Source organism: Triturus cristatus, chromosome 6 (assembly GCF_964204655.1).
Source record: "Triturus cristatus chromosome 6, aTriCri1.1, whole genome shotgun sequence".
In the NCBI taxonomy this organism is placed as follows: Eukaryota; Metazoa; Chordata; class Amphibia; order Caudata; family Salamandridae; genus Triturus; species Triturus cristatus.
The window spans coordinates 1,499,628,527-1,499,647,561 of record NC_140589.1 but is presented as its reverse complement, the minus strand read 5'-3'; positions in this window follow the sequence as shown (position 1 = coordinate 1,499,647,561).

Genomic DNA, 19,035 nt, shown 5'->3' with positions numbered 1-19,035 from the left:
AGAGAGTAGTAGAGAGTGGGTAATAGAGAGTGAGTAGTAGAGAGTGAGTAGTAGAGTGAGTAGTAGAAAGTGAGTAGTAGAGAGTAGTAGAGAGTGAGTAGTAGAGAGTGAGTAGTAGAGAGTAGTAGAGAGTGATTAGCAGAGAGAGAGTAGTAGAGAGTAGTAGAGAGTGAGTAGTAGAGTGAGTAGTAGAGAGTAGTAGAGAGAGTAGTAGAGAGTGAGTAGTAGAGAGTGAGTAGTAGAGAGTGAGTAGTAGAGCAAGTAGTAGAGAGTAGTAGAGAGAGAGTAGTAGAGAGTGAGTAGTCGAGAGTAGTAGAGTGACTAGCAGAGAGTGAGTAGTAGAGAGTAGTAGAGTGATTAGTAGAGAGTGAGTAGTAGAGAGTAGTAGAGAGAGAGTAGTAGAGAGTGAGTAGTAGAGAGTAGTAGAGAGTGAGTAGTAGAGTGAGTAGTAGAGAGTAGTAGAGAATGAGTAGTAGAGTGAGTAGTAGAGAGTAGTAGAGAGCGAGTAGTAGAGAGCAAGTATTAGAGTGTGTAGTAGAGAGTGAGTAGTAGAGAGTAGTAGAGAGTGAGTAGTAGAGAGAGTAGTAGAGAGTGAGTAGTAGAGAGATATTAGAGAGTAGTAGAGTAGTAGAGAGTGAGTAGTAGAGTGAGTAGTAGAGAGTAGTAGAGAATGAGTAGTAGAGAGTGAGTAGTGGAGAGTGAGTAGTAGACAGTGAGTAGTAGAGTGAGTAGTAGAGAGTAGTAGAGAGTGAGTAGTAGATAGAGAGTAGTAGAGAGTGAGTAGTAGAGAGTAGTAGAGTGAGTAGTAGAGAGTGAGTAGTAGGGAGAGAGTAGTAGAGAGTGAGTAGTAGAATAGTAGAGAGTGAGCGGTAGAGAGTAGTAGAGTGAGTAGTAGAGAGTAGTAGAGAGTGAGTAGTAGAGAGAGTAGTAGAGAGTAGTAGAGTAGTAGAGAGTGAGTAGTAGAGAGTGAGTAGTAGAGAGTAGTAGAGAGCGAGTAGTATAGAGTGAATAGTGGAGAGTTAGTAGTGGAGAGTGAGTAGTAGAAAGTGAGTAGTAGAGAGTAAGTAGTAGAAAGTGAGTAGTAGAGAGTGTGTAGTAGAGAGTAGTAGTGAGTAGTAGAGAGGGAGTAGTAGAAAGAGAGTAGTAGAAAGGGAGCAGTAGAGTATTAGAGAGTGAGTGGTAGAGAGTAGTAGAGAGTAGTAGTAGAGAGAATATTAGAGAGTAGTAGAGAGTGAGTAGTAGAGTGAGTAGTAGAGAGTAGTAGAGAGTGAGTAGTGGAGAGTGAGTAGTAGACAGTGAGTAGTAGAGTGAGTAGTAGAGAGTAGTAGATAGTGAGTAGTAGATAGAGAGTAGTAGAGAGTGAGTAGTAGAGAGTAGTAGAGTGAGTAGTAGAGAGTGAGTAGTTGGGAGAGTGTAGTAGAGAGTGAGTAGAGTAGAATAGTAGAAAGTGAGTGGTAGAGAGTAGTAGAGAATGAGTAGTAGAGTGAGTAGTAGGGAGAGAGTAGTAGAGAGTGAGTAGTAGAATAGTAGAGAGTGAGTAGTAGAGAGTAGTAGAGAATGAGTAGTAGAGTGAGTAGTAGAGAGTAGTAGAGAGTAGTAGAGAGCGAGTAGTAGAGAGCAAGTATTAGAGTGTGTAGCAGAGAGTGAGTAGTAGAGAGTAGTGGAGAGTGAGTAGTAGAGAGAGTAGTAGAGAGTGAGTAGTAGAGAGATATTAGAGAGTAGTAGAGTAGTAGAGAGTGAGTAGTAGAGTGAGTAGTAGAGTGAGTAGTAGAGAGTGAGTAGTAGAAAGTGAGTAGTAGAGAGTGAGTAGCAGAGAGTAGTAGTGAGTAGTAGAGAGGGAGTAGTAGAAAGAGAGTAGTAGAGAGGGAGTAGTAGAGTATTAGAGAGTGAGTGGTAGAGAGTAGTAGTAGAGAGAATATTAGAGGGTAGCAGAGTAGTAGAGAGTGAGTAGTAGAGTGAGTAGTAGAGAGTAGTAGAGAGTGAGTAGTGGAGAGTGAGTAGTAGACAGTGAGTAGTAGAGTGAGTAGTAGAGTGAGTAGTAGAGAGTGAGTAGTAGATAGAGAGTAGTAGAGAGTGAGTAGTAGAGAGTACTAGAGTGAGTAGTAGAGAGTGAGTAGTAGGGAGAGAGTAGTAGAGAGTAGTAGAGAGTGAGTAGTAGAATAGTAGAGAGTGAGTGGTAGAGAGTAGTAGAGTGAGTAGTAGAGAGTAGTAGAGAGTGAGTAGTAGAGAGAGTAGCAGAGAGTAGTAGAGTAGTAGAGAGTGAGTAGTAGAGAGTGAGTAGTAGAGAGTAGTAGAGAGCGAGTAGTATATAGTGAATAGTGGAGAGTGAGTAGTAGAGAGTGAGTAGTAGAAAGTGAGTAGTAGAGAGTAAGTAGTAGAAAGTGAGTAGTAGAGAGTGTGTAGTAGAGAGTAGTAGTGAGTAGTAGAGAGGGAGTAGTAGAAAGAGAGTAGTAGAAAGGGAGCAGTAGAGTATTAAAGAGTGAGTGGTAGAGAGTAGTAGAGAGTAGTAGTAGAGAGAATATTAGAGAGTAGTAGAGCGTGAGTAGTAGAGTGAGTAGTAGAGAGTAGTAGAGAGTGAGTAGTGGAGAGTGAGTAGTAGACAGTGAGTAGTAGAGTGAGTAGTAGAGAGTAGTAGATAGTGAGTAGTAGATAGAGAGTAGTAGAGAGTGAGTAGTAGAGAGTAGTAGAGTGAGTAGTAGAGAGTGAGTAGTAGGGAGAGTGTAGTAGAGAGTGAGTAGTAGAATAGTAGAAAGTGAGTGGTAGAGAGTAGTAGAGAATGAGTAGTAGAGTGAGTAGTAGGGAGAGAGTAGTAGAGAGTGAGTAGTAGAATAGTAGAGAGTGAGTAGTAGAGAGTAGTAGAGAATGAGTAGTAGAGAGAGTAGTAGAGAGTGAGTAGTAGAGAGATATTAGAGAGTAGTAGAGTAGTAGAGAGCAAATAGTAGAGAGCAAGTATTAGAGTGTGTAGCAGAGAGTGAGTAGTAGAGAGTAGTGGAGAGTGAGTAGTAGAGAGAGTAGTAGAGAGTGAGTAGTAGAGAGATATTAGAGAGTAGTAGAGTAGTAGAGAGTGAGTAGTAGAGTGAGTAGTAGAGTGAGTAGTAGAGAGTGAGTAGTAGATAGAGAGTAGTAGAGAGTGAGTAGTAGAGAGTAGTAGAGTGAGTAGTAGAGAGTGAGTAGTAGGGAGAGAGTAGTAGAGAGTAGTAGAGAGTGAGTAGTAGAGAGAGTAGCAGAGAGTAGTAGAGTAGTAGAGAGTGAGTAGTAGAGAGTGAGTAGTAGAGAGTAGTAGAGAGCAAGTAGTATAGAGTGTATAGTGGAGAGTGAGTAGTGGAGAGTGAGTAGTAGAAAGTGAGTAGTAGAGAGTGAGTAGTAGAAAGTGAGTAGTAGAGAGTGAGTAGTAGAGAGTAGTAGTGAGTAGTAGAGAGGGAGTAGTAGAAAGAGAGTAGTAGAGAGTGAGTAGTAGAGTATTAGAGAGTGAGTGGTAGAGAGTAGTAGTAGAGAGAATATTAGAGGGTAGCAGAGTAGTAGAGAGTGAGTAGTAGAGTGAGTAGTAGAGAGTAGTAGAGAGTGAGTAGTGGAGAGTGAGTAGTAGACAGTGAGTAGTAGAGTAAGTAGTAGAGAGTAGTAGATAGTGAGAAGTAGATAGAGAGTAGTAGAGAGTGAGTAGTAGAGAGTAGTAGAGTGAGTAGTAGAGAGTGAGTAGTAGGGAGAGAGTAGTAGAGAGTGAGTAGTAGAATAGTAGAGAGTGAGTGGTAGAGAGTAGTAGAGTGAGTAGTAGAGAGTAGTAGAGAGTAGTAGAGTAGTAGAGAGTGAGTTGTGGAGAGTGAGTAGTAGAAAGTAGTAGAAAGTGACTAGTAGAGAGTGAGTAGTAGAAAGTGAGTAGTAGAGAGTGAGTAGTAGAGAGTAGTAGTGAGTAGAGAGAGAGAGTAGTAGAAAGAGAGTAGTAGAGTATTAGAGAGTGAGTGGTAGAGAGTAGTAGAGAGTAGTAGAGTGAGTAGAAGAGAGTAGTAGAGAGTGAATAGTAGAGAGTGAGTAGTAGAGAGTAGTAGTAGAGAGTAGTAGAGAGTAGTAGAGAGTGGGTAGTATAGAGTGAGTAGTGGAGAGTGAGTAGTGGAGAGTGAGTAGTGGAGAGTGAGTAGTAGAAAGTAGTAGAAAGTGACTAGTAGAGAGTGAATAGTAGAGAGTAGTAGAGAGTGAGTAGTAGAGAGAGTAGTAGAGAGTGAGTAGTAGAGAGATATTAGAGAGTAGTAGAGTAGTAGAGAGTGAGTAGTAGAGTGAGTAGTAGAGAGTAGTAGAGAATGAGTAGTAGAGAGTGAGTAGTGGAGAGTGAGTAGTAGACAGTGAGTAGTAGAGTGAGTAGTAGAGAGTAGTAGAGAGTGAGTAGTAGATAGAGAGTAGTAGAGAGTGAGTAGTAGAGAGTAGTAGAGTGAGTAGTAGAGAGTGAGTAGTAGGGAGAGAGTAGTAGAGAGTGAGTAGTAGAATAGTAGAGAGTGAGCGGTAGAGAGTAGTAGAGTGAGTAGTAGAGAGTAGTAGAGAGTGAGTAGTAGAGAGAGTAGTAGAGAGTAGTAGAGTAGTAGAGAGTGAGTAGTAGAGAGTGAGTAGTAGAGAGTAGTAGAGAGCGAGTAGTATAGAGTGAATAGTGGAGAGTTAGTAGTGGAGAGTGAGTAGTAGAAAGTGAGTAGTAGAGAGTAAGTAGTAGAAAGTGAGTAGTAGAGAGTGTGTAGTAGAGAGTAGTAGTGAGTAGTAGAGAGGGAGTAGTAGAAAGAGAGTAGTAGAAAGGGAGCAGTAGAGTATTAGAGAGTGAGTGGTAGAGAGTAGTAGAGAGTAGTAGTAGAGAGAATATTAGAGAGTAGTAGAGAGTGAGTAGTAGAGTGAGTAGTAGAGAGTAGTAGAGAGTGAGTAGTGGAGAGTGAGTAGTAGACAGTGAGTAGTAGAGTGAGTAGTAGAGAGTAGTAGATAGTGAGTAGTAGATAGAGAGTAGTAGAGAGTGAGTAGTAGAGAGTAGTAGAGTGAGTAGTAGAGAGTGAGTAGTTGGGAGAGTGTAGTAGAGAGTGAGTAGTAGAATAGTAGAAAGTGAGTGGTAGAGAGTAGTAGAGAATGAGTAGTAGAGTGAGTAGTAGGGAGAGAGTAGTAGAGAGTGAGTAGTAGAATAGTAGAGAGTGAGTAGTAGAGAGTAGTAGAGAATGAGTAGTAGAGTGAGTAGTAGAGAGTAGTAGAGAGTAGTAGAGAGCGAGTAGTAGAGAGCAAGTATTAGAGTGTGTAGCAGAGAGTGAGTAGTAGAGAGTAGTGGAGAGTGAGTAGTAGAGAGAGTAGTAGAGAGTGAGTAGTAGAGAGATATTAGAGAGTAGTAGAGTAGTAGAGAGTGAGTAGTAGAGTGAGTAGTAGAGTGAGTAGTAGAGAGTGAGTAGTAGAAAGTGAGTAGTAGAGAGTGAGTAGTAGAGAGTAGTAGTGAGTAGTAGAGAGGGAGTAGTAGAAAGAGAGTAGTAGAGAGGGAGTAGTAGAGTATTAGAGAGTGAGTGGTAGAGAGTAGTAGTAGAGAGAATATTAGAGGGTAGCAGAGTAGTAGAGAGTGAGTAGTAGAGTGAGTAGTAGAGAGTAGTAGAGAGTGAGTAGTGGAGAGTGAGTAGTAGACAGTGAGTAGTAGAGTGAGTAGTAGAGTGAGTAGTAGAGAGTGAGTAGTAGATAGAGAGTAGTAGAGAGTGAGTAGTAGAGAGTACTAGAGTGAGTAGTAGAGAGTGAGTAGTAGGGAGAGAGTAGTAGAGAGTAGTAGAGAGTGAGTAGTAGAATAGTAGAGAGTGAGTGGTAGAGAGTAGTAGAGTGAGTAGTAGAGAGTAGTAGAGAGTGAGTAGTAGAGAGAGTAGCAGAGAGTAGTAGAGTAGTAGAGAGTGAGTAGTAGAGAGTGAGTAGTAGAGAGTAGTAGAGAGCGAGTAGTATATAGTGAATAGTGGAGAGTGAGTAGTAGAGAGTGAGTAGTAGAAAGTGAGTAGTAGAGAGTAAGTAGTAGAAAGTGAGTAGTAGAGAGTGTGTAGTAGAGAGTAGTAGTGAGTAGTAGAGAGGGAGTAGTAGAAAGAGAGTAGTAGAAAGGGAGCAGTAGAGTATTAAAGAGTGAGTGGTAGAGAGTAGTAGAGAGTAGTAGTAGAGAGAATATTAGAGAGTAGTAGAGAGTGAGTAGTAGAGTGAGTAGTAGAGAGTAGTAGAGAGTGAGTAGTGGAGAGTGAGTAGTAGACAGTGAGTAGTAGAGTGAGTAGTAGAGAGTAGTAGATAGTGAGTAGTAGATAGAGAGTAGTAGAGAGTGAGTAGTAGAGAGTAGTAGAGTGAGTAGTAGAGAGTGAGTAGTAGGGAGAGTGTAGTAGAGAGTGAGTAGTAGAATAGTAGAAAGTGAGTGGTAGAGAGTAGTAGAGAATGAGTAGTAGAGTGAGTAGTAGGGAGAGAGTAGTAGAGAGTGAGTAGTAGAATAGTAGAGAGTGAGTAGTAGAGAGTAGTAGAGAATGAGTAGTAGAGTGAGTAGTAGAGAGTAGTAGAGAGTAGTAGAGAGCAAATAGTAGAGAGCAAGTATTAGAGTGTGTAGCAGAGAGTGAGTAGTAGAGAGTAGTGGAGAGTGAGTAGTAGAGAGAGTAGTAGAGAGTGAGTAGTAGAGAGATATTAGAGAGTAGTAGAGTAGTAGAGAGTGAGTAGTAGAGTGAGTAGTAGAGTGAGTAGTAGAGAGTGAGTAGTAGATAGAGAGTAGTAGAGAGTGAGTAGTAGAGAGTAGTAGAGTGAGTAGTAGAGAGTGAGTAGTAGGGAGAGAGTAGTAGAGAGTAGTAGAGAGTGAGTAGTAGAGAGAGTAGCAGAGAGTAGTAGAGTAGTAGAGAGTGAGTAGTAGAGAGTGAGTAGTAGAGAGTAGTAGAGAGCAAGTAGTATAGAGTGTATAGTGGAGAGTGAGTAGTGGAGAGTGAGTAGTAGAAAGTGAGTAGTAGAGAGTGAGTAGTAGAAAGTGAGTAGTAGAGAGTGAGTAGTAGAGAGTAGTAGTGAGTAGTAGAGAGGGAGTAGTAGAAAGAGAGTAGTAGAGAGTGAGTAGTAGAGTATTAGAGAGTGAGTGGTAGAGAGTAGTAGTAGAGAGAATATTAGAGGGTAGCAGAGTAGTAGAGAGTGAGTAGTAGAGTGAGTAGTAGAGAGTAGTAGAGAGTGAGTAGTGGAGAGTGAGTAGTAGACAGTGAGTAGTAGAGTGAGTAGTAGAGAGTAGTAGATAGTGAGAAGTAGATAGAGAGTAGTAGAGAGTGAGTAGTAGAGAGTAGTAGAGTGAGTAGTAGAGAGTGAGTAGTAGGGAGAGAGTAGTAGAGAGTGAGTAGTAGAATAGTAGAGAGTGAGTGGTAGAGAGTAGTAGAGTGAGTAGTAGAGAGTAGTAGAGAGTAGTAGAGTAGTAGAGAGTGAGTTGTGGAGAGTGAGTAGTAGAAAGTAGTAGAAAGTGACTAGTAGAGAGTGAGTAGTAGAAAGTGAGTAGTAGAGAGTGAGTAGTAGAGAGTAGTAGTGAGTAGAGAGAGAGAGTAGTAGAAAGAGAGTAGTAGAGTATTAGAGAGTGAGTGGTAGAGAGTAGTAGAGAGTAGTAGAGTGAGTAGAAGAGAGTAGTAGAGAGTGAATAGTAGAGAGTGAGTAGTAGAGAGTAGTAGTAGAGAGTAGTAGAGAGTAGTAGAGAGTGGGTAGTATAGAGTGAGTAGTGGAGAGTGAGTAGTGGAGAGTGAGTAGTGGAGAGTGAGTAGTAGAAAGTAGTAGAAAGTGACTAGTAGAGAGTGAGTAGTAGAAAGTGAGTAGTAGAGAGTGAGTAGTAGAGAGTAGTAGTGAGTAGAGAGCGAGAGTAGTAGAAAGAGAGTAGTAGAGTATTAGAGAGTGAGTGGTAGAGAGTAGTAGAGAGTAGTAGAGTGAGTAGAAGAGAGTAGTAGAGAGTGAATAGTAGAGAGTGAGTAGTAGAGAGTAGTAGTAGAGAGTAGTAGAGAGTAGTAGAGAGTGAGTGGTAGAGAGTGAGTAGTAGAGAGTAGAAGCGAGTGAGTAGTTTAATTTAAAAAGGAACACAATGAGGGGGGTTCATTTTGCCATCGACATTATGATTAGTACTGACAAAATAAAAATTAGGGCACATTTTGAGTGACTTCTCAAATCCTCTTCTATTTCATTAAATAATTCTGACATGCAGACTGAAACATGCACTTTGAATACCAGCAGCAGACTTCCCTGGTGAGCAGTATCTTTACTACAGTGATCTAATGAGCAACTAGAGTGCTACCATTCAGAATTTATGGCACATGTGTGACACATCTGAATGCCTTCTTGATGGAACCAAAGTAAACAATCATTGAAAATGCAATATGTAGAGGTGTAGAGGTGTAGAGGTGTAGAGGTAGAGAGGTAAGTGTAAAGAGGTAGAGGTAGAGAGTAGTAGAGAGGGAGGTATAGAGAGGTAGACAGGTAGAGAGTAGAGGATGAGTAATAGAGAGTAGAGAGTGAGTAGTAGAGAGTAGTAGAGAGAGGAGCAGAGAGTGAATAGTAGAGAGTAGTAGAGTGAGTAGTAGAGAGTGAGTAGTAGAGAGTGAGTAGTAGAGAGTAGTAGAGAGTGAGTAGTAGAGAGTGGGTAATAGAGAGTGAGTAGTAGAGAGTAGTAGAGAGTAGTAGAGAGTGAGTAGTAGAGAGTGAGTAGTAGAGAGTACATAGTAGAGAGTAGTAGAGAGTGATTAGCAGAGAGAGAGTAGTAGAGAGCGAGTAGTATAGAGTGAGTAGTGGAGAGTGAGTAGTGGAGAGTGAGTAGTAGAAAGTAGTAGAAAGTGAGTAGTAGAGAGTGAGTAGTAGAAAGTAAGTAGTAGAGAGTGAGTAGTAGAGAGTAGTAGTGAGTAGTAGAGAGAGAGTAGTAGAAAGAGAGTAGTAGAGTATTAGAGAGTGAGTGGTAGAGAGTAGTAGAGAGTAGTAGAGTGAGTAGAAGAGAGTAGTAGAGAGTGAATAGTAGAGAGTGAGTAGTAGAGAGTAGTAGTAGAGAGTAGTAGAGAGTAGTAGAGAGTGAGTGGTAGAGAGTGAGTAGTAGAGAGTAGAAGCGAGTGAGTAGTTTAATTTAAAAAGGAACACAATGAGGGGGGTTCATTTTGCCATCGACATTATGATTAGTGCTGACAAAATAAAAATTAGGGCACATTTTGAGTGACTTCTCAAATCCTCTTCTATTTCATCAAATAATTCTGACATGCAGACTGAAACATGCACTTTGAATACCAGCAGCAGACTTCCCTGGTGAGCAGTATCTTTACTACAGTGATCTAATGAGCAACTAGAGTGCTACCATTCAGAATTTATGGCACATGTGTGACACATCTGAATGCCTTCTTGATGGAACCAAAGTAAACAATCATTGAAAATGCAATAGGTAGAGGTGCAGAGGTGTAGAGGTAGAGAGGTAAGTGTAAAGAGGTAGAGGTAGAGAGTAGTAGAGAGGGAGGTATAGAGAGGTAGACAGGTAGAGAGTAGAGGATGAGTAATAGAGAGTAGAGAGTGAGTAGTAGAGAGTAGTAGAGAGAGGAGCAGCGAGTGAATAGTAGAGAGTAGTAGAGTGAGTAGTAGAGAGTGAGTAGTAGAGAGTGAGTAGTAGAGAGTAGTAGAGAGTGAGTAGTAGAGAGTGGGTAATAGAGAGTGAGTAGTAGAGAGTAGTAGAGAGTAGTAGAGAGTGAGTAGTAGAGAGTGAGTAGTAGAGAGTGAGTAGTAGAGAGTACATAGTAGAGAGTAGTAGAGAGTGATTAGCAGAGAGAGAGTAGTAGAGAGTAGTAGAGAGTGAGCAGTAGAGTGAGTAGTAGAGAGTAGTAGAGAGTGAGTAGTAGAGAGTGAGTAATAGAGAGTGAGTAGTAGAGAGTAGTAGAGAGTGAGTAGCAGAGAGTGAGTAGTAGAGAGTTGTAGAGTGAGTAGTAGAGAGTGAGTAGTAGAGAGTAGTAGAGAGAGAGTAGTAGAGAGTGAGTAGTAGAGAGTAGTAGAGAGTGAGTAGCAGAAAGTGAGTAGTAGAGATTTGTAGAGTGAGTAGTAGAGAGTGAGTAGTAGACAGTAGTAGAGAGAGATTAGTAGAGAGTGAGTAGTAGAGAGTAGTAGAGAGTGAGTAGTAGAGTGAGGAGTATGGAGTAGTAGAGAATGAGTAGTAGAGTGAGTAGTAGAGAGTAGTAGAGAGCAAGTAGTAGAAAGCAAGTAGTAGAGAGTGTGTAGTAGAGAGTGAGTAGTAGAGAGTAGTAGAGAGTGAGTAGTAGAGAGTGGGTAATAGAGAGTGAGTAGTAGAGAGTAGTAGAGAGTGAGTAGTAGAGAGTGAGTAGTAGAGAGTACATAGTAGAGAGTAGTAGAGAGTGATTAGCAGAGAGAGAGTAGTAGAGAGTAGTAGAGAGTGAGTAGTAGAGTGAGTAGTAGAGAGTAGTAGAGAGTGAGTAGTAGAGAGTGAGTAGTAGAGAGTGAGTAGTAGAGAGTAGTAGAGAGTGAGTAGCAGAGAGTGAGTAGTAGAGAGTTGTAGAGTGAGTAGTAGAGAGTGAGTAGTAGAGAGTAGTAGAGAGTGAGTAGCAGAAAGTGAGTAGTAGAGAGTTGTAGAGTGAGTAGTAGAGAGTGAGTAGTAGACAGTAGTAGAGAGAGAGTAGTAGAGAGTGAGTAGTAGAGAGTAGTAGAGAGTGAGTAGTAGAGAGTAGTAGAGAGTGAGTAGTAGAGTGAGGAGTATGGAGTAGTAGAGAATGAGTAGTAGAGTGAGTAGTAGAGAGTAGTAGAGAGCAAGTAGTAGAGAGCAAGTAGTAGAGAGTGTGTAGTAGAGAGTGAGTAGTAGAGAGTAGTAGAGAGTGAGTAGTAGAGAGAGTAGTAGAGAGTGAGTAGTAGAGTGAATATTAGAGAGTAGTAGAGTAGTAGAGTGAGTAGTAGAGAGTAGTAGAGAGCGAGCAGTAGAGAGTGAGTAGTGGAGAGTGAGTAGTAGACAGTGAGTAGTAGAGTGAGTAGTAGAGAGTAGTAGAGAGTGAGTAGTAGATAGAGAGTAGTAGAGAGTGAGTGGTAGAGAGTAGTAGAGAGTAGTAGAGTGTGAGTAGTAGAATAGTAGAGAGTGAGTGGTAGAGAGTAGTAGAGTGAGTAGTAGAGAGTAGTAGAGAGTGAGTAGTAGAGAGAGTAGTAGAGAGTAGTAGAGTAGTAGAGAGTGAGTTGTAAAGAGTGAGTAGTAGAGAGAGTAGTAGAGAGTAGTATGGTAGTAGAGAGTGAGTAGTAGAGAGTGAGTAGTAGAGAGTAGTAGAGAGCGAGTAGTATAGAGTGAGTAGTGGAGAGAGAGTGAGTAGTGGAGAGTGAGTAGTAGAAAGTAGTAGAAAGTGAGTAGTAGAGAGTGAGTAGTAGAAAGTGAGTAGTAGAGAGTGAGTAGTAGAGAGTAGTAGTGAGTAGTAGAGAGGGAGTAGTAGAAAGGGAGTAGTAGAGAGTGAGTAGTAGAGTATTAGAGAGTGAGTGGTAGAGAGTAGTAGAGTGAGTAGTAGAGAGTAGTAGAGAGTGAGTAGTAGAGAGTGAGTAGTAGAGAGTAGTAGTAGAGAGTAGTAGAGAGTAGTAGAGAGTGAGTAGTAGAGAGTAGTAGCGAGTGAGTAGTTTAGTTTAAAAAGGAACACAATGAGGGGGGTTCATTTTGCCATAGACATTATGATTAGTGCTGAAAAAAGAAATATTAGTGCACATTTTGAGTGGCTTCTCAAATCCTCTTCTATTACATTAAATAATTCTGACATGCAGACTGAAACATGCACTTTCAATACCAGCAGCAGACTTCCCTGATGAGCAGTAGGTTTACTACAGCGATCTAATAAGCAACTAGAGTGCTAACATTCCGAATTTATGGCAAATGTGTGACACATCTGAATGCCTTCTTGATGGAATCAAAGTAAAAAACCTGAAAGTATTTCCTACTGAGGAGACTGTAGTAAATGAGGAAATTAGGCAACTTCATAACAAATAAGTCTCCGAAGATGGCCACCAGAGACAAAAGATCCCAAATGTAGCACAAATATCACCCAGATGTAGCCCAAGTATAGCCCAATGACAGAATGTCCCAGAGTGTTCTAAAGAACAACTAGAGTGCTAAAAAGTTTTACTTATTACAGAAGTTTTCACACCTGAAGCCATCTTGATTTGAATAAAGTGGTAACACTTAAAACATTTAATTTGCAAAGGAACAAAATGAGGGGGTTCATTTTGCCATTGACATTATGATTAGGGCTGCAGAACGAAAAATTAGGGCACATTTTGACATCTCAAATCCTCTTGTATTTCATAAAAAAATTCTGATATGCAGACTGAAACATGCACTTTGAATACCAGCAGCAGACTTCCCTGGTGAGCAGTATCTTTACTACAGTGATCTAATGAGCAACTAGAGTGCTACCATTCAGAATTTATGGCAAATGTGTGACACATCTGAATGCCTTCTTGATGGAACCAAAGTAAACAAGCATTGAAAATGCAATAGGTCTCGCCCTCTTTTAAGTTAAAGCAATTCTGTTTTTAATTAGGTGGCTTTTTAGCTTTGCTTGTACTAGTGTTTTTCAAACTTTCATTTACATGACATGCATATGTATGCATATATGTATATGTATATGTATGCATGCATTTATATTTGTATTTATATAGATATGCAGATTATATATATGTTTATATATGTATGTATATATATACACATACATATATATAAATGTATATGCATATATATGCATATATATATATGTGCATATGTGTGCGTGTAGAGAGAGGTAGAGTGAGGTAGAGAGGTAGAGGTGTAGAGGTAGAGTTGTAGAGGTGTAGAGGTAGACTTGTAGAGGTAGAGAGGTAGAGGTAGAGAGGTAAGGTAGAGAGGTAGAGAAGTAGAGAGTAGTAGAGAGAGAGGTAGAGAGAGGTAAAGGGGTATATAGTAGAGAGTGAGTAATAGACAGTAGAGATTGAGTAGTAGGCAGTAGTAGAGAGAGTAGCAGAGAGTGAGTAGTAGAGAGTAGTTGAGTGAGTAGTAGAGAGTGAGTAGTAGAGAGTAGTAGAGAGTGAGTAGTAGCGAGTGAGTAGTAGAGAGTAGTAGAGAGTGAGTAGTAGAGAGTAGTAGAGAGTGAGTAGTAGAGAGTGAGTAGTAGAGAGTGAGTAGTAGGGAGTAGTAGAGAGTGAGTAGTAGAGAGTGAGTAGTAGAGAGTAGTAGAGTGAGTAGTAGAGAGTGAGTAGTAGAGAGAGAGTAGTAGAGAGTGAGTAGTAGAGAGTAGTAGAGAGTGAGTAATAGAGAGTGAGTAGTAGAGAGAGAGTAGTAGAGAGTGAGTAGTAGAGAGTAGTAGAGAGTGAGTAGTAGAGAGTGAGTAGTAGAGAGTAGTAGAGAGCGAGTAGCAGAGAGAGAGTATTAGAGAGTAGTAGAGTGGGTAGTAGTGAGTAGTAGAAAGAGAGTAGTAGAGAGTGAGTAGTAGAGAGTAGTAGAGAGTGAGTAGTAGAGAGTGAGTAGTAGAGTGAGTAGTAGAGTGATTAGTAGAGAGAGAGTAGTGGAGAGTGAGTAGTAGAGAGTAGTAGATAGTGAGTAGTAGAGAGTAGTAGAGAGTGAGTAGTAGAGAGAGAGAGTAGTAGAGAGAGAGTAGTAGAGAGTAATAGAGTAGTAGAGAGTAATAGAGTAGTAGAGAGTGAGTAGTAGAGAGTAGTGGAGTAGTAGAGAGTGAGTAGTAGAGAGTAGTAGAGTGAGTAGTAGAGAGTAGTCGAGAGTGAGTAGTAGAGTGAGTACTAGAGAGTAGTAGAGAGCGAGTAGTAGGGAGCAAGTAGTAGAGAGTGTATAGTAGAGAGTGAGTAGTAGAGAGTAGTAGAGAGTGAGTAGTAGAGAGAGTAGTAGACAGAGAGAAGTAGAGAGAGTAGTAGAGTAGTAGAGCGTGAGTAGTAGAGTGAGTAGTAGAGAGTAGTTGAGAGCAAGTAGTAGAGAGTGAGTAGTGGAGAGTGAGCAGTAGAGAGTAGTTGAGAGTGAGTAGTAGAGAGTGAGTAGTAGATAGTAGTAGAGTGAGTAGTAGAGAGTGAGTAGTAGAGAGAGAGCAGTAGAGAGTGAGTAGTAGAGTAGTGGAGAGTGAGTGGTAGAGAGTAGTAGAGAGTAATAGAGTGAGTAGTAGAGAATAGTAGAGAGTGAGTAGTAGAGAGCGAAGTAGAGAGTAGTAGAGTAGTAGAGAGTGAGTAGTAGAGAGTGAGTAGTAGAGAGAGTAGTAGAGAGTAGTATAGTAGTAGAGAGTGAGTAGTAGAGAGAGAGCAGTAGAGAGTGAGTAGTAGAGTAGTGGAGAGTGAGTGGTAGAGAGTAGTAGAGAGTGAGTAGTAGAGAGCGTAGTAGAGAGTAGTAGAGTAGTAGAGAGTGAGTAGTAGAGAGTGAGTAGTAGAGTGAGTAGTAGAGTGATTAGTAGAGAGAGAGTAGTGGAGAGTGAGTAGTAGAGAGTAGTAGATAGTGAGTAGTAGAGAGTAGTAGAGAGTGAGTAGTAGAGAGAGAGAGTAGTAGAGAGAGAGTAGTAGAGAGTAATAGAGTAGTAGAGAGTAATAGAGTAGTAGAGAGTGAGTAGTAGAGAGTAGTGGAGTAGTAGAGAGTGAGTAGTAGAGAGTAGTAGAGTGAGTAGTAGAGAGTAGTCGAGAGTGAGTAGTAGAGTGAGTACTAGAGAGTAGTAGAGAGCGAGTAGTAGGGAGCAAGTAGTAGAGAGTGTATAGTAGAGAGTGAGTAGTAGAGAGTAGTAGAGAGTGAGTAGTAGAGAGAGTAGTAGACAGAGAGAAGTAGAGAGAGTAGTAGAGTAGTAGAGCGTGAGTAGTAGAGTGAGTAGTAGAGAGTAGTTGAGAGCAAGTAGTAGAGAGTGAGTAGTGGAGAGTGAGCAGTAGAGAGTAGTTGAGAGTGAGTAGTAGAGAGTGAGTAGTAGAGAGTAGTAGAGTGAGTAGTAGAGAGTGAGTAGTAGAGAGAGAGCAGTAGAGAGTGAGTAGTAGAGTAGTGGAGAGTGAGTGGTAGAGAGTAGTAGAGAGTAATAGAGTGAGTAGTAGAGAATAGTAGAGAGTGAGTAGTAGAGAGCGAAGTAGAGAGTAGTAGAGTAGTAGAGAGTGAGTAGTAGAGAGTGAGTAGTAGAGAGAGTAGTAGAGAGTAGTATAGTAGTAGAGAGTGAGTAGTAGAGAGAGAGCAGTAGAGAGTGAGTAGTAGAGTAGTGGAGAGTGAGTGGTAGAGAGTAGTAGAGAGTGAGTAGTAGAGAGCGTAGTAGAGAGTAGTAGAGTAGTAGAGAGTGAGTAGTAGAGAGTGAGTAGTAGAGAGTAATAGAGAGTAGTAGAGTAGTAGAGAGTGAGTAGTAGAGAGTGAGTAGTAGAGAGTGAGTAGTAGAGAGAGAGTAGGAGAGAGAGAGTAGTAGAGAGTGAGTAGTAGAGAGTAGTAGAGAGTGAGTAGTAGATAGAGAGTAGTAGAGAGTGAGTGGTAGAGAGTAGTAGAGAGTAGTAGAGTGTGAGTAGTAGAATAGTAGAGAGTGAGTGGTAGAGAGTAGTAGAGTGAGTAGTAGAGAGTAGTAGAGAGTGAGTAGTAGAGAGAGTAGTAGAGAGTAGTAGAGTAGTAGAGAGTGAGTTGTAAAGAGTGAGTAGTAGAGAGAGTAGTAGAGAGTAGTATGGTAGTAGAGAGTGAGTAGTAGAGAGTGAGTAGTAGAGAGTAGTAAAGAGCGAGTAGTATAGAGTGAGTAGTGGAGAGAGAGTGAGTAGTGGAGAGTGAGTAGTAGAAAGTAGTAGAAAGTGAGTAGTAGAGAGTGAGTAGTAGAAAGTTAGTAGTAGAGAGTGAGTAGTAGAGAGTAGTAGTGAGTAGTAGAGAGGGAGTAGTAGAAAGGGAGTAGTAGAGAGTGAGTAGTAGAGTATTAGAGAGTGAGTGGTAGAGAGTAGTAGAGTGAGTAGTAGAGAGTAGTAGAGAGTGAGTAGTAGAGAGTGAGTAGTAGAGAGTAGTAGTAGAGAGTAGTAGAGAGTAGTAGAGAGTGAGTAGTAGAGAGTAGTAGCGAGTGAGTAGTTTAGTTTAAAAAGGAACACAATGAGGGGGGTTCATTTTGCCATAGACATTATGATTAGTGCTGAAAAAAGAAATATTAGGGCACATTTTGAGTGGCTTCTCAAATCCTCTTCTATTACATTAAATAATTCTGACATGCAGACTGAAACATGCACTTTCAATACCAGCAGCAGACTTCCCTGGTGAGCAGTAGGTTTACTACAGCGATCTAATAAGCAACTAGAGTGCTAACATTCCGAATTTATGGCAAATGTGTGACACATCTGAATGCCTTCTTGATGGAATCAAAGTAAAAAACCTGAAAGTATTTCCTACTGAGGAGACTGTAGTAAATGAGGAAATTAGGCAACTTCATAACAAATAAGTCTCCGAAGATGGCCACCAGAGACAAAAGATCCCAAATGTAGCACAAATATCACCCAGATGTAGCCCAAGTATAGCCCAATGACAGAATGTCCCAGAGTGTTCTAAAGAACAACTAGAGTGCTAAAAAGTTTTACTTATTACAGAAGTTTTCACACCTGAAGCCATCTTGATTTGAATAAAGTGGTAACACTTAAAACATTTAATTTGCAAAGGAACAAAATGAGGGGGTTCATTTTGCCATTGACATTATGATTAGGGCTGCAGAAAGAAAAATTAGGGCACATTTTGACATCTCAAATCCTCTTGTATTTCATAAAAAAATTCTGATATGCAGACTGAAACATGCACTTTGAATACCAGTAGCAGACTTCCCTGGTGAGCAGTATCTTTACTACAATGATCTAATGAGCAACTAGAGTGCTACCATTCAGAATTTATGGCAAATGTGTGACACATCTGAATGCCTTCTTGATGGAACCAAAGTAAACAAGCATTGAAAATGCAATAGGTCTCGCCCTCTTTTAAGTTAAAGCAATTCTGTTTGTAATTAGGTGGCTTTTTAGCTTTGCTTGTACTAGTGTTTTTCAAACTTTCATTTACATGACATGCATATGTATGCATATATGTATATGTATATGTATGCATGCATTTATATTTGTATTTATATAGATATGCAGATTATATATATGTTTATATATGTATGTATATATATACACATACATATATATAAATGCATATGCATATATATGCATATATATATATGTGCATATGTGTGCGTGTAGAGAGAGGTAGAGTGAGGTAGAGAGGTAGAGGTGTAGAGGTAGAGTTGTAGAGGTGTAGAGGTAGACTTGTAGAGGTAGAGAGGTAGAGGTAGAGAGGTAAGGTAGAGAGGTAGAGAAGTAGAGAGGAGTAGAGAGAGAGGTAGAGAGAGGTAAAGGGGTATATAGTAGAGAGTGAGTAATAGACAGTAGAGATTGAGTAGTAGGCAGTAGTAGAGAGAGTAGCAGAGAGTGAGTAGTAGAGAGTAGTTGAGTGAGTAGTCGAGAGTGAGTAGTAGAGAGTAGTAGAGAGTGAGTAGTAGCGAGTGAGTAGTAGAGAGTAGTAGAGAGTGAGTAGTAGAGAGTAGTAGAGAGTGAGTAGTAGAGAGTGAGTAGTAGAGAGTGAGTAGTAGGGAGTAGTAGAGAGTGAGTAGTAGAGAGTGAGTAGTAGAGAGTAGTAGAGTGAGTAGTAGAGAGTGAGTAGTAGAGAGTAGTAGAGAGAGAGTAGTAGAGAGTGAGTAGTAGAGAGTAGTAGAGAGTGAGTAATAGAGAGTGAGTAGTAGAGAGAGAGTAGTAGAGAGTGAGTAGTAGAGAGTAGTAGAGAGTGAGTAGTAGAGAGTGAGTAGTAGAGAGTAGTAGAGAGCGAGTAGCAGAGAGAGAGTATTAGAGAGTAGTAGAGTGGGTAGTAGTGAGTAGTAGAAAGAGAGTAGTAGAGAGTGAGTAGTAGAGAGTAGTAGAGAGTGAGTAGTAGAGAGTGAGTAGTAGAGTGAGTAGTAGAGTGATTAGTAGAGAGAGAGTAGTGGAGAGTGAGTAGTAGAGAGTAGTAGATAGTGAGTAGTAGAGAGTAGTAGAGAGTGAGTAGTAGAGAGAGAGAGTAGTAGAGAGAGAGTAGTAGAGAGTAATAGAGTAGTAGAGAGTAATAGAGTAGTAGAGAGTGAGTAGTAGAGAGTAGTGGAGTAGTAGAGAGTGAGTAGTAGAGAGTAGTAGAGTGAGTAGTAGAGAGTAGTCGAGAGTGAGTAGTAGAGTGAGTACTAGAGAGTAGTAGAGAGCGAGTAGTAGGGAGCAAGTAGTAGAGAGTGTATAGTAGAGAGTGAGTAGTAGAGAGTAGTAGAGAGTGAGTAGTAGAGAGAGTAGTAGAGAGAGAGAAGTAGAGAGAGTAGTAGAGTAGTAGAGCGTGAGTAGTAGAGTGAGTAGTAGAGAGTAGTTGAGAGCAAGTAGTAGAGAGTGAGTAGTGGAGAGTGAGCAGTAGAGAGTAGTTGAGAGTGAGTAGTAGAGAGTGAGTAGTAGAGAGTAGTAGAGTGAGTAGTAGAGAGTGAGTAGTAGAGAGAGAGCAGTAGAGAGTGAGTAGTAGAGTAGTGGAGAGTGAGTGGTAGAGAGTAGTAGAGAGTAATAGAGTGAGTAGTAGAGAATAGTAGAGAGTGAGTAGTAGAGAGCGAAGTAGAGAGTAGTAGAGTAGTAGAGAGTGAGTAGTAGAGAGTGAGTAGTAGAGAGAGTAGTAGAGAGGAGTATAGTAGTAGAGAGTGAGTAGTAGAGAGAGAGCAGTAGAGAGTGAGTAGTAGAGTAGTGGAGAGTGAGTGGTAGAGAGTAGTAGAGAGTGAGTAGTAGAGAGCGTAGTAGAGAGTAGTAGAGTAGTAGAGAGTGAGTAGTAGAGAGTGAGTAGTAGAGAGTAATTGAGAGTAGTAGAGTAGTAGAGAGTGAGTAGTAGAGAGTGAGTAGTAGAGAGTGAGTAGTAGAGAGAGAGTAGGAGAGAGAGAGTAGTAGAGAGTGAGTAGTAGAGAGTAGTAGAGAGTGAGTAGTAGAAAGAGAGTAGTAGAGAGTGAGTAGTAGAGAGTAGTAGAGAGCGAGTAGTAGAGAGAGAGAGTAGTAGAGAGTGAGTAGTAGAGAATAGTAGAGAGTGAGTAGTAGACAGTGAGTAGTAGAGAGAAG